This window comes from Ranitomeya imitator, chromosome 1, assembly GCF_032444005.1.
Source record: "Ranitomeya imitator isolate aRanImi1 chromosome 1, aRanImi1.pri, whole genome shotgun sequence".
NCBI lineage: Eukaryota > Metazoa > Chordata > Amphibia > Anura > Dendrobatidae > Ranitomeya > Ranitomeya imitator.
The window spans coordinates 859,063,606-859,081,645 of record NC_091282.1 but is presented as its reverse complement, the minus strand read 5'-3'; positions in this window follow the sequence as shown (position 1 = coordinate 859,081,645).

Below are 18,040 nucleotides of genomic sequence, written 5' to 3'. Positions count from 1 at the left end.
ATCTGCAGAGGTGAGGCTAGTGCTTCTTTCCAGCCAGTGCACTAGCCAGGGCAGTAATAGGTGACTACTAGGGATGAGGTATCCTGATGGCGGTGGGAGGAAGGACCCACATAGGGCATTAGGTAAGTGCAGGGACAGGCTCAGGTTTGAGCTCAGGTGATGACCATCCCCCATTCCTTACTGGTAGGGCCTTCCTCTCACCTTTTCAATCCCTTTATTTGTGAGTTGTGCCGTCCATTGACCGACCACCCATTGGGTCGGGTTCACACCGTGACACATGCCTTGTGCTACTGCTTACATCTCTGACTATTCGGATCCAGTGGATACGGGGATCTGGAGTTGCACATGGGCTCTGAATTGAGTACTAAGAGTAAATACAGGCCGATGGAGTGAGCTAGCAGGAATGGTCAGATCACCAGGTCAGAACCAAGAAGGAAGACAGAAACCAAAATTGAAAGAAAAAAAAAATGATCATGACAAGAATCAAAACTGGCCAAAAAGGAGCTGAGTTAACATAGTGTACCAGAGCTAGTATTCACTATGTCTAGCTACTCCAAGTAGGAATCTGGGAGATTTAGTATGCTGGGGTGCTGTCTCAGTGGCCACAGGAAGGAGTTCATTACTCCACCTGGACAGCAAAAACAGCCATACTGCCAGACTGGATGACCCGATAGGCAGTGGCGTAACTACAAAGTGAGGGGCCCCGATGCGAACTTTCAAGTGGGCCCCCCGCGCCAAAATATTTCCCACAGAAATTCACATTTTCCCTATTCATTTCGCACACTATAGTTGTGTTGCAATGTTGTATAGTATGACCTAATACTGCCCTGTAATCGCTGAGAAAAATGATTTTATAACTAACATGTCTCTATACTAATTAGGGCTATGTCTTCGGAAGTGCAGACTCTGGGCGTTCATGTCCTCCCTCGCTCTAATTCCAAGCGCACTCCCGGCGTTTGAAATCTGTGTGCTGTTTCTTCCTGGTATGACACTGCAGTGCCTCATTTCCGGGCCTGTGCAGTGTGGGAGTGTATTGGGTGTACTGGTTGGCTCCGGAGCATGCGCACTGCACATTCTGACGCTGGCGAGTACATGCAATACTCCCACATACTCCCAATACTCCCACGGCCGACAGCCGTGTACCATTCTTCCCAACTCGGAAATTTACAGCCCGTACACACACGGCTTCGCTCCGAGAACCCCGTACACACACGGCTCTGCTCCGTACACCTTGTACACACGCGGCTCTGCTCCGTACACCTTGTACACACGCGGCTCTGCTCCGTACACCTTGTACACACGCGGCTCTACTCCTTACACCTTGTACACACGCGGCTCTGCTCCTTACAACTTGTACAAATTTAAAAAACTGACCGTCACATCCAAACATAGACTAAGTATGAAAAGGTGCTGAACCTAGAGTCACCAACTCGTATACAGTCAAATAAATAAGGTAGCACACTGACGGTCAGTTTTTTTAAATTTGTATTCATTAGCCTTCTGACTGAGCATTCCTCCACTTCTTAGCCACAGGTGTTTTAATCGCAGCAGGTTTATTACCCCTCCACAGAGAGAGAGAAATTTAGTCTAAGAAGAGGATTCACAAGTTCCCATTCAGATGAAGACGTTTATTCTCAGCTAGGAAAGGAAAGTTTAGGACCTGGTATATGAGAGATGCCTTAATGTGGCTACCAGGTACACATGAATTGGCCAATTTATGCGCTAAATGCTCTAATTTTTTCATATTTCTAGTGCAGTAATGCAGCTGTGCTTGGGGGAAAAAATGGTTGATGTGATGAAAACCTGTCTGGATGAAAGCCATGACTGGGTGACAAACGTTGAGGGTTACACTACATTTAGAAATGACGAGAAAGACAAAAAAGGAGGATGGGTGTATATTTTTGATAAATACAAATTAAGATCTGTGCTCAATGACGACATTGGGGGGAGCTGCAAAAATGTAGAGTCAGTATTGGTAAATGTACATGGGGATGGCAATAATGGATAGCTGCTAATTGAAGTTTGCTACAAGCCTCCTAATATATCTGAACAGGTAGAGGATGAAAAGCTGTAATAAATTAAAAAGGCAGCAAATAATAATAGGGTTCTTATTATGAGGGATTTTTATCTATGCAGACATTAAGGGTACCGTCACACTATACGATTTAGCTACGATCACGACCAGCGATACGACCTGGCCGTGATCGTAGGTAAATCGTAGTGTGGTCGCTGGGGAGCTGTCACACAGACAGCTCTCCAGCGACCAACGATGCCGAGGTCCCCGTGTAACCAGGGTAAACATCGGGTTACTAAGCGCAGGGCCACGCTTAGTAACCCGATGTTTACCCTGGTTACCAGCGTAAAAAAAAAAAAAACAGCACATACTTACATTCCGGTGTCTGTCCCTTGCCATCTGCTTCCCGCACTCACTGACTGCCGGCCGTAAAGTGAAAGCACAGCACAGCGGTGACGTCACCGCTGTGCTCTGCTTTCACTTTACGGCCGGCAGTCAGTGAGTGCGGGGAGCAGACGGCAAGGGACCTGACGGACACCGGAATGTAAGTATGTACTGTTTTTTTTTTTTTACATTTACGCTGGTAACCAGGGTAAACATCGGGTTACTAAGCGCGGCCCTGCGCTTAGTAACCCGATGTTTACCCTGGTTACAAGCGAACGCATCGCTAGATCGGTGTCACACACACCGATCTAGCGATGACAGCGGGAGATCCAGCGACGAAAGAAAGTTCCAAACGATCTGCTACGACGTACGATTCTCAGCAGGATCCCTGATCGCTGCTGCGTGTCAGACACAGCGATATCATAACAATATCGCTGGAACGTCACGAATCGTACCGTCATAGCGATCGAAATGGCACTGTGTGACGGTACCCTTAGTGGAACATTGAATCTTCTGGTTGTACTAAAAGCTGCAAGTTCTTATCTGCAATTCAAGATAATTACCATTATCAGCTGGTAGATGAACCAACCAGGGGAGATAATCTGCTAGATTTGGTTCTGTCAAATAGACCGGATACAATTTCAAAACTGCAGATCAGGGACCATTTGGGATGCAGTGACCATAATATAGTAATGTTAATATCAAGTTGCAATTGAAAAAAGGTTTAGTTAATCAAATCCAAATCCGGGATTTCACAGCCAAGGATAAACAGAAGAGAATTTTTTAGCAGAAGCGAACATCCCAACGTTTCGGCTTAGTTAGCCTTTATCAAGGGTGCATTCTGCATAGTTGAAGACACGAGCATGCGGCTTGTCCCAGGTGAGTGGGACAAGCCGTAAGCAGATGTTCGCTTCTGCTAAAAAATTCTCTTCTGTTTATCCTTGGCTGTGAAATCCTGGATTTGAATTTGAAGAACTAAACCTTTTTTCAATTGCAACCTGACTTCTCTACTTAATGTGTGCCCAAGGTTACTATATGAGCATTATTTAGTTTATTTTCCTCTGTGGCACCAACCTTGTTTACTAAGTGTGCAAATCTAGATCTTTACTTCCAGTGGTTTTGCATAATATAGTAATGTAATTTTCAATCAAACATTTAAAAGGGAAAATGCAAAAACCTCGATATTTAGGAAAGCTGATTTTAACAAATTAAGGGAAGAGCTTAATTGTATAGGCTGGGACCATGTCATGGTAACTGGGGATACCAAACATAAATGGGGCATATTTAAGGAAACACTACTAGAATCCTGTAAAAAAAACTTACACTCTCTGGTAATAAAATGTGCAGGAATAAAGAGAAACCATTATGGATAAATAAAATAGTACAAAGTTTAATAAGACAAAAACAAAGGGCATTTAAAATCTTAAAGGCCGAGAATACAGAAATAGCATTTCAGGAGTAAAAAGGTTGCTATAAGAAATGTAAAAAAAGAAATCAAGTTAGCAAAGTTATCTACAGAGAAACAAATCGCCAGCGATACTAAAATAAATCAAAATGAAGATACTCCAGCTCCACGAACTGTGATTCTTTATTCATACACAGTCAGTGATACAAATTCACATGTCCCACATATTTGATTTTTATTAACATGTTAAGTTTAGTCACAATTATAACTTTCACAGTCATATAACATTTTCACATCTTCTATGCATATCTGTTATTATTTATAATTTTCACATTATTTCTCATATATAGTTTAGGTCTCATTGATTCTATTTTATTATAGATATCTGGCAGAATAATCTTCATCATATATTAAGAAATAGTCAACTTGCCAAATTAGTTTAACATCTTTGATTCAATCAACATCACCGGTTCCATTTGCTTATGTTTCCACATTCTGGGTGACATTTCTTACTTACAACTTTCAGCATAGCTGTCATGTTTATCTGTTGTCAGTGGTAGGAAAAATGGTGCACATGCGCAGTGCGGAGGCTTGTTCTGGACCTGAACAGCAATTGCCAGTGGGATGGCGCACAGGCGTCATAGCCGATATGCGTGGCTGAGTGCATCGTACCACATGACTGAAGCTCTGGTTTACCATAGGCAAAACGAGCTAACGTGCTAGACGCATGCACTGATACATCAGCATACATTAAAGCCCGACAGTATCATTGGCTCCTTTGGGTATTTAAACCGTGATGCCAGCTGCCCTGACACGCCTCCCAAAGAAGCAAAGCGAAACATGCGTCGGGGCAGAGGGACGTCATTGTATCTGCTGGAATGTAGTGCAAAACAGGTACGCTATGTATTAATATGTATTAATACCATCATAGTTTAACCCTTTCTCATGGAATTGGCTTTAGCATGTTTGCAGTATAGTACCATTTGATTGATATCTAATCAGACTGCATCTCCACTGTGATTATATTAACATGCTTTTCTAGCAGCCTTTATGAGACTCTACATATATATCTTTTCAAACCAACTAGCCTAGTACCCTTTTTTTGTCTTATTGCACAAAAATACTCACCAATTTGATATATTTTTCTCCCAATATGGTTCCAGGTTTAGATTAAGGTATTGAGCAGCATGCTCTTTTGGCATCATTCACATTATATATTCTAATTATTGTCTAGCCTTAAACCGCCTGACGGGGTGTAAATATATATATATATATATTTTTGACTTACATAAGTTTTAAAGTTTTCAACTAGGACATATCCGTCAACCCTTTCACAGCCACAATGTCCCTGACATATTCTCTGGTTTGAATTTTTAACTCATGTGATGTTAACCCAACACATATTTTTTCACATGGGCAGGTGGCGTAATACACCATACCCACAGTGTGGGATGATATGTGTTGTTTAATTCGGTACTCTTCCAACAGTTCCATCTGAGGACACAAAGGACATGGATCTCACCATTTCTGTACATGCTAGGCAATCACCGCAGGGGTTGAAATCCAAAATCGGACCCCTCGTGCCAAAGAATTTTTAATTTTGGCGACATGGTGGCTTTGCACCAAGAAGTCGTTCAGGTTTCTTTCTCTGTGGGGTGTTTTCCCCAGTGCCAATGGTTGATTCACAGCCAAAACACTGTCTGTGTTTAAAATTAACCAATGTCTGATGATGAGTATTCTTCGGATAAAGTCCCAGTGGCAATTAGAAGTAGATATAAAACTAATATCAAAGTTCTTCTTATCACTTTCTCTTGATTGTAAAAGGAAATCACCTTGTAGTGATGCTTTGACTCTCCTATACCCATTTTTATGTTTCTCCCACTTGATTTGAATCCTAGCCAAACCAATCATTGGTCAAACAGATGCATCGGGCCCTTAGGAACTGACCGACTGGGATAGCTTTGATGACAGGATAAATGTGTGCCGATGAAGCATGGAGCAATGAATTGAAAGATACTTCCTTGTGACATACCGTAGATCAGTTTGTATAATACCCTCTCCATCAATACTCAATTGAATGTCCAGGAATTCAATTCTTGTCCTATGCCACTTATAAGTGAATCGAAGATTAAAGGGACTCTGTCACCTAAATTTGGAGGGAACAATCTTCAGCCATAGGGGCGGGGTTTTGGGGTATTTGAGTCACCCTTTCCTTACCCGCTGGCTGCATGCTGGCTGCAATATTGTATTGAAGTTTATTCTCTGTCCTTCGTAGTACATGCCTGCACCAGGCAATCTTGCCTTGCGCAGGTTTGTACTATGGAGGACAGAGAATGAACTTCAATCCAATACTGCAGCCAGCATGCAGCCAGCGGGTAAGGAAAGGGTGAATCAAACACCCAAAAACCCCACCCCTATGGCTGAAGATTGTTCCCTCCAAATTCAGGTGACAGAGTCCCTTTAACCCCTTAGTGACAGAGCCAATTTGGTACTTAATGACCGAGCCAATTTTTGCAATTCTGACCACTGTCACTTTATGAGGTTATAACTCTGGAACGCTTCAACGGATCCCGCTGATTCTGAGATTGTTTTTTCGTGACATATTGTACTTCATGTTAGTGGTAACATTTCTTCGAAATTACTTGCGATTATTTATGAAAAAAATGGAAATATGGCAAAAATTTTTAAAATTTTGCAATTTTCAAACTTTGTATTTTTATGCCCTTAAATCAGAGAGATATGTCACGAAAAATAGTTAATAAATAACATTTCCCACATGTCTACTTTACATCAGCACAATTTTGGAAACAAAATTTTTTTGTTAGGGAGTTATAAGGGTTAAAAGTTGACCAGCAATTTCTCATTTTTACAACACCATTTTTTTTTAGGGACCACAGTAGTGTATAATCGGGTCCTTTCGTCAAACTCAATCTGACAGGTGCCCCGCCCCTATCAAAGTGTATCAAAGTGTGTAACCCCTCCCCTCCTCCTGTCAGCCAGCTGTCCCTGAGGCTGGCTGATTTCCCCTTTTGATATCGTTTGATATACTTTAATTTGTTGCAGTTTGATATTATTCACGTATTTTGTTTTTATACGTAGCTCGAGTTTGATTCTGTAAGCTGTATTTTATTCACAGTGTATCCATATAGTTCAGAACTTAAAGCTGTTTATATGTGTCTCTACTGAACACTAGTACTAAATGGTGAACATTAACTAAATGTTTATTTTCACAAACAGAGAATCTGCTGTGGGTCAGCGGTTTATAACACCTAGGCCAATTGTTGTTGTATTTGCTATCCCAATAAATGCTTATTTACACAAACCGAAAAGACAGATTTTCTGTTTGTACATGTATTGTACCTGAAGGTTATGTAGGGGTGTCTGCGGGTCATGTGCCCAGGCATTGGTTTTTATAACGCAGAATGTTTGATATTTGCTTTCTCTTTTTTTGTGTCTGTAGATGTCATCTGAGAAGTTATTTGTGTTTCAGCTGTGTTATCTGAGGGTCATATTTTTGTACAAATTCATGCTGTTTGGTGATCTTTGTGAAGCAGAACTTTGTTTTATAACACATTTGTACCTGTATTGTACCTGAAGGTTATGTAGGGTTATCTGCGGGTCAGAGGTTTAAAGAAAAGTTATTGTGTCCTGTAGATGTCATCTGAGGTTATTTGTTTTTTGTATTAGCTTTCTCAGGGCAGCTGCCTGGAGGTGTTATGGTATATAATTATATCCTAGGATCTGTACGACTACATACAGCGTGTTATGTTCATTAAAATGTTTTATTGTCGTTTGTGCCTATATATATATATATATATATATATGACCCAATGTTACAACACAAGCAAGTAAGAAGCGGTATGTTTTATACGAATAAAAAACCAAAGACACGATATTGTAAAAATATTAAAAAAATTTATTTCTCACAATAAAACAGCATCTCAAAGACATTTCAATACTATAAAAATTCTTACAGAATATAAAAAGTAAAAAACATTAAATAGTACAATGAACATACATCATTACACTTCTTACAAAATAATTAATATAGCGTTACAAGGCGAGTACAGCATTTTAGCCAGTACATTCTTTACATCGTGAGCCACATGGTTTGTAGCATCGGTAGAGACCTTTTTTTAGGTAGCAAAGTTCCACGTGTGGTACCTAATGACGGGGAATGTAAAGATTGAATTGTACGGGGAGCCGCCGCTAACTTCAGCGGTGTAGATACAGAGCGTGTCTCACTGTTGGTAATTTTTAATTCATCTAAAAGCTTCCTAGTAGCGGTGTTACCCACAACTGTAGACGGCATATTTAGCTCGGCCATAGCCTGCATAAATGAATCCCAACCCGGCGGTAAATTTCTACTGTTCAGAGCATGGCTCTGCGTTGTACTACATACCAAATCCAGTAAGTTAGACCCTGGTATTATGGATCCTTTGAAAATAAATTCAGTTTTATTATTCCATGCTGTGACATTTTTATTCTGCAGCAGCCTGTTTAGTAAAAATTCAGCATTCTTTTTATATCTTTGGTTTATATGGCTGACAATTTCAGCGATCTCCTGATTTTTATCAGAGGCGGTATTTGGCAATTGCTGCTGACCAGGATCAGGAGGGCTAACGAGATTTAAAGCCGTTACTTCTTTTGAGCTGTGTCGCGTATGTACCAAGTAGCGCTGTAGCACAGAGCTATACATTTTAATTTTCACATCATCGGGAATGTCACGACGCTGTAAAATGTCGCTAATTTCACCATCAAGGCGTCGAATAACATTGTCGCGTATGTTATCTGTAGTACCGGTATTAGTTTGTCTAGCTCCTGTGTGGGCACTAGATACATTTTCTCTGTATGCTCCATTATCTTCCGGCGAGCAGGCTTGTTATTATTGGAATTGCAAAAGCTAAAAGAGGGCCGATAAACCCGCCGGCCTGTTTTAGTAGGCGCTTCTTTTTCTTTATGGGCTGAGATCTGTCGCTCAGGGTTCTTATAGCTTTATGCCACTTCTTTAATATACCTTTTTGGCGCTCTTTCAGCGGAATCCTGCCTTTTAAGATATTTAAAGCAATCTCGCCTATGGCTGTAATTAAATCACTGCTTGCATCGCGCAAAATAGACTTTCTGACAGCGGGGGTTGCTTTCACTAGGGTTTTTAAGAGAGCCCAGTTACGCCGGAGCCTCTCAGACATCTTTACATCACAACGCACACAGCGTAGAATGTCTGATGCCGGGCAAAATTCACTTTTTAGAAGTGTTTTTCTTTTGAACATAGACAGCGGGCAAAGCGGGTGGAAACAACCCAGTCCTTAAGCGCAGATCCTCAGGGGTATTAACTCTCAAATCTACAAGCAAATACCTGTAAGGGTCCCGCGTGGCATCCTCAAAAGCTTCTAGGAAAAAACGTGTTTTTCCGGGATACATCTGACGAGCTAGAGTTAAAATTTGTAATTTATCTCGGGGGTTATTAAAAAGCACCATGTACTTTGTGTTTAAATTTATCGTACGGCTTTTCTTACCCTGACAAAATATGTTTTGCACCAGCGTAGTGAATTGCAGATATATTCTACAGTGTATGTCATTTTGAGAAATGTGTGGCATAACAATTACCTATTACGGCCACTAGATGGCAGAATATCATATTAATTATACATTGGGGTTTACTTTTGGAAACTTACAAATTCCTATAATTATGCTTATACCTTAGGCGTGTATTTACATGGCGCTGTAATTCGCACTTTTACAGACTATATGTGGATTACAGCCGGTATACAGTAACAGCCGGCATGACTGAGTGTAATATTGTACTCAATACTGTGCAAAGGGTCTCAATACTTATGTCCGTGTGATATTTCAGTTTTTCTTTTTAATAAATTCGCAAAAAATCTACATTTCTGTTTTGTTCAGGCATGATGGCGTGCAGGGTGTATATTAATATATATATATATCCCAGAATGCAACTGAATAGTATTGCTAATTAGGCCATATAAATAGAAAATTATGTAGAAACCCAAAGTTTTGATAAGTGTATGAAAATACACCAATATTAACTATTTGTGCTATTTTAGGCGTAAATTTGTCCTATATGTATAGCAGACAGGAGTTGGGGCGATGAAATATGTGTTACAAGCGTAGTGAATTGCAGATATATTCTACAGTGTATGTCATTTTGAGAAATGTGTGGCATAACAATTACCTATTACGGCCACATTTCTATGCAGTGTATTTTAGAACCAGTGTTTCTGGCGGCAGACTGTAATGTGTAAGGTTTCTCATTTTTATATATTGTATTTTATAACACACCATGCCGTTTATATAATAATCACAGTTGTGTCTCTACAGGACAACGTGGCTTACAAAGACATTTCAATAATATAAGTGTGAAACTGACAGACAAGCACAGCTGTGTCTCTACAGGACATGCTGGTCACTAGACAGCCAGAGTTTCTGTGGGGGAGATATACTAACAGAGGTTCTGTTGACCCAAAAGACCGGTGTAGAACGTACACAGAGAGCAACTTACAATATTTACTAAGGTAGCGGAAATGAGTTTACTGCAGTTATCAGAGCATTGTATTTTATTTGACAGCCACAAGTCACACAGGTCATGATGATAGTGTATCTGCAGCATGTTATTTGGAAATAAAGAAGCCTTTTTTGTATTCGCCCGCATTTTATATAAAATCTGCATAAAAAAATCTTCTTGGCTGCACCAAAACACGTAAGAAACAAATGTATAACTTTTAGATCTACCGCATCCGCAGATATTATTTCAGCGTTCTTTAATTCTACATTATTTTACCACATATTAATTTCACAACTTTTATATGATATTTATAACACTCATTTTATATGAGTTTTCTAACACATTCTCACGGGGATATTATATATATATTTTGTGTTTTGCGCAATTATTTGACACTGTAATTCGCATTTTATATAAAATATGCATAAAAAAAATCTTCACATTCTCACGGGAATATTATATATATATTTTGTGCTCTGCATCATTATTTGACACTGTAATTCGCATTTTATATAAAATCTGCATAAAAAATCTTCTTGGCTGCACCAAAACACGTAAGAAACAAATGTATAACTTTTAGCGCTACCGCATCCGCAGATATTATTATTATTCTTTAATTCTACATTATTTTATCACATATTAATTTCACAACTTTTATATGATATTTATAACACATTCTCATTTATAAGGGATTTATAACACAATATTGTAAAATCATTTATTGGTTCGCGGCCTTACTAATATCCTTTGAAAATAAATTCAGCATTATTATTCCATGCTGTAACATTTCTATTCTGCAGCCGCCTGTTTAGTAAAAATTCAGCATTCTTTTTATATCTTTGGTTTATATTATATTAGCTTTTTGATAATCCCGGGAGTGCCATCTATCTAGCCCTAGTATTTTTGTTATCTCAAAAGGGTGTGACACAGTCACATATATTATTCCAGCATTCTTTAATTCTACATTATTTTAGCACATATTAATTTCACAACTTTTATATGATATTTATAACACTCATTTTATATGAGTTTTCTAACACATTCTCACGGGGATATTACATATATATATATATATATATATATATATATATATATATATTGTGTTATGCACCATTATTTGACACTGTAATTCGCATTTTATATGCCGCTGCTTTTTCTTGTTTTTTGTGTAAAAATCTCTGGCAGACAGGCACAGCTGTATCTCTACAAGACATGCGGGACACACCAGAGACATTGGAAATTGGGGTTTATAATGTCGAATTCAGAAAATAACCATTTTATATTGAATGACTAATGATTTCTATAGGCCTACTTTACTATGAAATTATGCATAAAAAATCTTCTTGGTTAACCCAAAACCGTAAGAAACAAACGCATAACTTTTAGCTCGAACACATCAGCATATATTATTACAGTTTTTGGCTGAATTAAAAATTATACAGTTATTTCATATTTTTGGGGCTTAATGACAGGAGAAATTATTGATAGAAACCCAGAGTTTTGATACGTGTATGAAAATACACCAATATTAACTATTTGTGCTATTTTAGGCACAAATTTGGTCTATATGCATAACAGGCAGGAGTTGGGGCGAAGAAATATGTGTTACATGCGTAGTGAATTGCAAATATATTCTGAAGTGTATGGCATTTTGAGAAATGTGTAGCATAACCAATTACCTATCACGGTCACTAGATGGCAGAATATCATATTAATTATACATTGGGGTTTACTTTTGGAAGCTTATAAAGGCGGTGTGTATGTGCACAGGATGACTTATTTTGTTTTTTATAGTCACTAACATCCATATTAAATGACTCTTTAGCTTTATGAGTAAGAGACAAACTACAAATAGAATCCTTTTCCCTAGTAGTTTTATATTCTATGTCTGATATATTTCTACACAAAGCTACAAAACTATTTTGTAGTTTATAATGTATCACAGTAGTTTCATGTGAAGTTACATCTTAGGCGCTGTTCAGACTATTGTAATATCTGTAGCTTAAAATAGAGCCAAATAGCTACTTTCAAACACGGACATACACCATTGATTTTCGTCACAAATGGATCCAATATACACTATATCTCGTGTCACGGTTTATTTTTCCGCGTTACGGTTTAAAGTTATAATCATTTAAATAATAATTTTCTCATTAGATATGTGACTCGCGATATTTATTTGCTTAGGCTAGATCATTTTCAGTTTAACAATACATTTTATCACAAAAATGACCTTATCTGGGGCCCTAGAAACAACATAGCAGCATTAGTAAGCCCCTTTCTTTTTACATTATCAAGAACCCTTGGGTTAAGATAACGTAAGTTTATATGCATAAAGCATTTAATATAGCGCACCAAACATGATATGGTTTTTGATTTCTATGAACTGTCGCAAACAAATCATATAAGGTTAAAAATATGAATATTATTGAATATAATGTTTTACTATTGTTTACAGTATTTTATTTTCCGGGTGTTACTTTTGTTCATGTACTACTGGTTTCTTCCTCAGTTGTGATTTTTACCTTTTCTATATAAATATGGGTAAATGAATTGGCCATCTAATGAGAAAATTATTATTTAAATGATTATAACTTTAAACCGTAACGCGGAAAAATAAACCGTGACACGAGATATAGTGTATATTGGATCCATTTGTGACGAAAATCAATGGTGTATGTCCGTGTTTGAAAGTAGCTATTTGGCTCTATTTTAAGCTACAGATATTACAATAGTCTGAACAGAACCTAAGATGTAACTTCACATGAAACTACTGTGATACATTATAAACTACAAAATAGTTTTGTAGCTTTGTGTAGAAATATATCAGACATAGAATATAAAACTACTAGGGAAAAGGATTCTATTTGTAGTTTGTCTCTTACTCATAAAGCTAAAGAGTCATTTAATATGGATATTAGTGACTATAAAAAACAAAATAAGTCATCCTGTGCACATACACACCGCCTTTATAAGCTTCCAAAAGTAAACCCCAATGTATAATTAATATGATATTCTGCCATCTAGTGACCGTGATAGGTAATTGGTTATGCTACACATTTCTCAAAATGCCATACACTTCAGAATATATTTGCAATTCACTACGCATGTAACACATATTTCTTCGCCCCAACTCCTGCCTGTTATGCATATAGACCAAATTTGTGCCTAAAATAGCACAAATAGTTAATATTGGTGTATTTTCATACACGTATCAAAACTCTGGGTTTCTATCAATAATTTCTCCTGTCATTAAGCCCCAAAAATATGAAATAACTGTATAATTTTTAATTCAGCCAAAAACTGTAATAATATATGCTGATGTGTTCGAGCTAAAAGTTATGCGTTTGTTTCTTACGGTTTTGGGTTAACCAAGAAGATTTTTTATGCATAATTTCATAGTAAAGTAGGCCTATAGAAATCATTAGTCATTCAATATAAAATGGTTATTTTCTGAATTCGACATTATAAACCCCAATTTCCAATGTCTCTGGTGTGTCCCGCATGTCTTGTAGAGATACAGCTGTGCCTGTCTGCCAGAGATTTTTACACAAAAAACAAGAAAAAGCAGCGGCATATAAAATGCGAATTACAGTGTCAAATAATGGTGCATAACACAAAATATATATATATATATATATATATAATATCCCCGTGAGAATGTGTTAGAAAACTCATATAAAATGAGTGTTATAAATATCATATAAAAGTTGTGAAATTAATATGTGCTAAAATAATGTAGAATTAAAGAATGCTGGAATAATATATGTGACTGTGTCACACCCTTTTGAGATAACAAAAATACTAGGGCTAGATAGATGGCACTCCCGGGATTATCAAAAAGCTAATATAATATAAACCAAAGATATAAAAAGAATGCTGAATTTTTACTAAACAGGCGGCTGCAGAATAGAAATGTTACAGCATGGAATAATAATGCTGAATTTATTTTCAAAGGATATTAGTAAGGCCGCGAACCAATAAATGATTTTACAATATTGTGTTATAAATCCCTTATAAATGAGAATGTGTTATAAATATCATATAAAAGTTGTGAAATTAATATGTGATAAAATAATGTAGAATTAAAGAACGCTGGAATAATATCTGCGGATGAGGTAGCGCTAAAAGTTATACATTTGTTTCTTACGTGTTTTGGTGCAGCCAAGAAGATTTTTTATGCAGATTTTATATAAAATGCGAATTACAGTGTCAAATAATGATGCAGAGCACAAAATATATATATAATATTCCCGTGAGAATGTGAAGATTTTTTTTATGCATATTTTATATAAAATGCGAATTACAGTGTCAAATAATTGCGCAAAACACAAAATATATATATAATATCCCCGTGAGAATGTGTTAGAAAACTCATATAAAATGAGTGTTATAAATATCATATAAAAGTTGTGAAATTAATATGTGCTAAAATAATGTAGAATTAAAGAACGCTGAAATAATATCTGCGGATGCGGTAGATCTAAAAGTTATACATTTGTTTCTTACGTGTTTTGGTGCAGCCAAGAAGATTTTTTTATGCAGATTTTATATAAAATGCGGGCGAATACAAAAAAGGCTTCTTTATTTCCAAATAACATGCTGCAGATACACTATCATCATGACCTGTGTGACTTGTGGCTGTCAAATAAAATACAATGCTCTGATAACTGCAGTAAACTCATTTCCGCTACCTTAGTAAATATTGTAAGTTGCTCTCTGTGTACGTTCTACACCGGTTTTTTGGGTCAACAGAACCTCTGTTAGTATATCTCCCCCACAGAAACTCTGGCTGTCTAGTGACCAGCATGTCCTGTAGAGACACAGCTGTGCTTGTCTGTCAGTTTCACACTTATATTATTGAAATGTCTTTGTAAGCCACGTTGTCCTGTAGAGACACAACTGTGATTATTATATAAACGGCATGGTGTGTTATAAAATACAATATATAAAAATGAGAAACCTTACACATTACAGTCTGCCGCCAGAAACACTGGTTCTAAAATACACTGCATAGAAATGTGGCCGTAATAGGTAATTGTTATGCCACACATTTCTCAAAATGACATACACTGTAGAATATATCTGCAATTCACTACGCTTGTAACACATATTTCATCGCCCCAACTCCTGTCTGCTATACATATAGGACAAATTTACGCCTAAAATAGCACAAATAGTTAATATTGGTGTATTTTCATACACTTATCAAAACTTTGGGTTTCTACATAATTTTCTATTTATATGGCCTAATTAGCAATACTATTCAGTTGCATTCTGAGATATATATATATATTAATATACACCCTGCACGCCATCATGCCTGAACAAAACAGAAATGTAGATTTTTTGCGAATTTATTAAAAAGAAAAACTGAAATATCACACGGACATAAGTATTGAGACCCTTTGCACAGTATTGAGTACAATATTACACTCAGTCATGCCGGCTGTTACTGTATACCGGCTGTAATCCACATATAGTCTGTAAAAGTGCGAATTACAGCGCCATGTAAATACACGCCTAAGGTATAAGCATAATTATAGGAATTTGTAAGTTTCCAAAAGTAAACCCCAATGTATAATTAATATGATATTCTGCCATCTAGTGGCCGTAATAGGTAATTGTTATGCCACACATTTCTCAAAATGACATACACTGTAGAATATATCTGCAATTCACTACGCTGGTGCAAAACATATTTTGTCAGGGTAAGAAAAGCCGTACGATAAATTTAAACACAAGGTACATGGTGCTTTTTAATAACCCCCGAGATAAATTACAAATTTTAACTCTAGCTCGTCAGATGTATCCCGGAAAAACACGTTTTTTCCTAGAAGCTTTTGAGGATGCCACGCGGGACCCTTACGGGTATTTGCTTGTAGATTTGAGAGTTAATACCCCTGAGGATCTGCGCTTAAGGACTGGGTTGTTTCCACCCGCTTTGCCCGCTGTCTATGTTCAAAAGAAAAACACTTCTAAAAAGTGAATTTTGCCCGGCATCAGACATTCTACGCTGTGTGCGTTGTGATGTAAAGATGTCTGAGAGGCTCCGGCGTAACTGGCCTCTCTTAAAAACTCTGGTGAAAGCAACCCCCGCTGTCAGAAAGTCTATTTTGCGCAATGCAAGCAGTGATTTAATTACAGCCATAGGCGAGATTGCTGTAAATATCTTAAAAGGCAGGATTCCACTGAAAGAGCGCCAAAAAGGTATATTAAAGAAGTGGCGTAAAGCTATAAGAACCCTGAGCGACAGATCTCAGCCCATAAAGAAAAAGAAGCGCCTACTAAAACAGGCCGGCGGGTTTATCGGCCCTCTTTTAGCTTTTGCAATTCCAATAATAACAAGCCTGCTCGCCGGAAGATAATGGAGCATACAGAGAAAATGTATCTAGTGCCCACACAGGAGCTAGACAAACTAAGACCCGGTACTACAGATAACATACGCGACAGTGTTATTCGACGCCTTGATGGTGAAATTAGCGACATTTTACAGCGTCGTGACATTCCCGATGATGTGAAAATTAAAATGTATAGCTCTGTGCTACAACGCTACTTGGTACATACGCGACACAGCTCAAAAGAAGTAACGGCTTTAAATCTCGTTAGCCCTCCTGATCCTGGTCAGCAGCAATTGCCAAATACCGCCTCTGATAAAAATCAGGAGATCGCTGAAATTGTCAGCCATATAAACCAAAGATATAAAAAGAATGCTGAATTTTTACTAAACAGGCTGCTGCAGAATAAAAATGTCACAGCATGGAATAATAAAACTGAATTTATTTTCAAAGGATCCGTAATACCAGGGTCTAACTTACTGGATTTGGTACGTAGTACAACGCAGAGCCATGCTCTGAACAGTAGAAATTTACCGCCGGGTTGGGATTCATTTATGCAGGCTATGGCCGAGCTAAATATGCCGTCTACAGTTGTGGGTAACACCGCTACTAGGAAGCTTTTAGATGAATTAAAAATTACCAACAGTGAGACACGCTCTGTATCTACACCGCTGAAGTTAGCGGCGGCTCCCCGTACAATTCAATCTTTACATTCCCCGTCATTAGGTACCACACGTGGAACTTTGCTACCTAAAAAAAGGTCTCTACCGATGCTACAAACCATGTGGCTCACGATGTAAAGAATGCACTGGCTAAAATGCTGTACTCGCCTTGTAACGCTATATTAATTATTTTGTAAGAAGTGTAATGATGTATGTTCATTGTACTATTTAATGTTTTTTACTTTTTATATTCTGTAAGAATTTTTATAGTATTGAAATGTCTTTGAGATGCTGTTTTATTGTGAGAAATAAATTTTTTTTATATTTTTACAATATCGTGTCTTTGGTTTTTTATTCGTATAAAACATACCGCTTCTTACTTGCTTGTGTTGTAACATTGGGTCATATATATATATATATATATATATATATATATATATATATATATAGGCACAAACGACAATAAAACATTTTAATGAACATAACACGCTGTATGTAGTCGTACAGATCCTAGGATATAATTATATACCATAACACCTCCAGGCAGCTGCCCTGAGAAAGCTAATACAAAAAACAAATAACCTCAGATGACATCTACAGGACACAATAACTTTTCTTTAAACCTCTGACCCGCAGATAACCCTACATAACCTTCAGGTACAATACAGGTACAAATGTGTTATAAAACAAAGTTCTGCTTCACAAAGATCACCA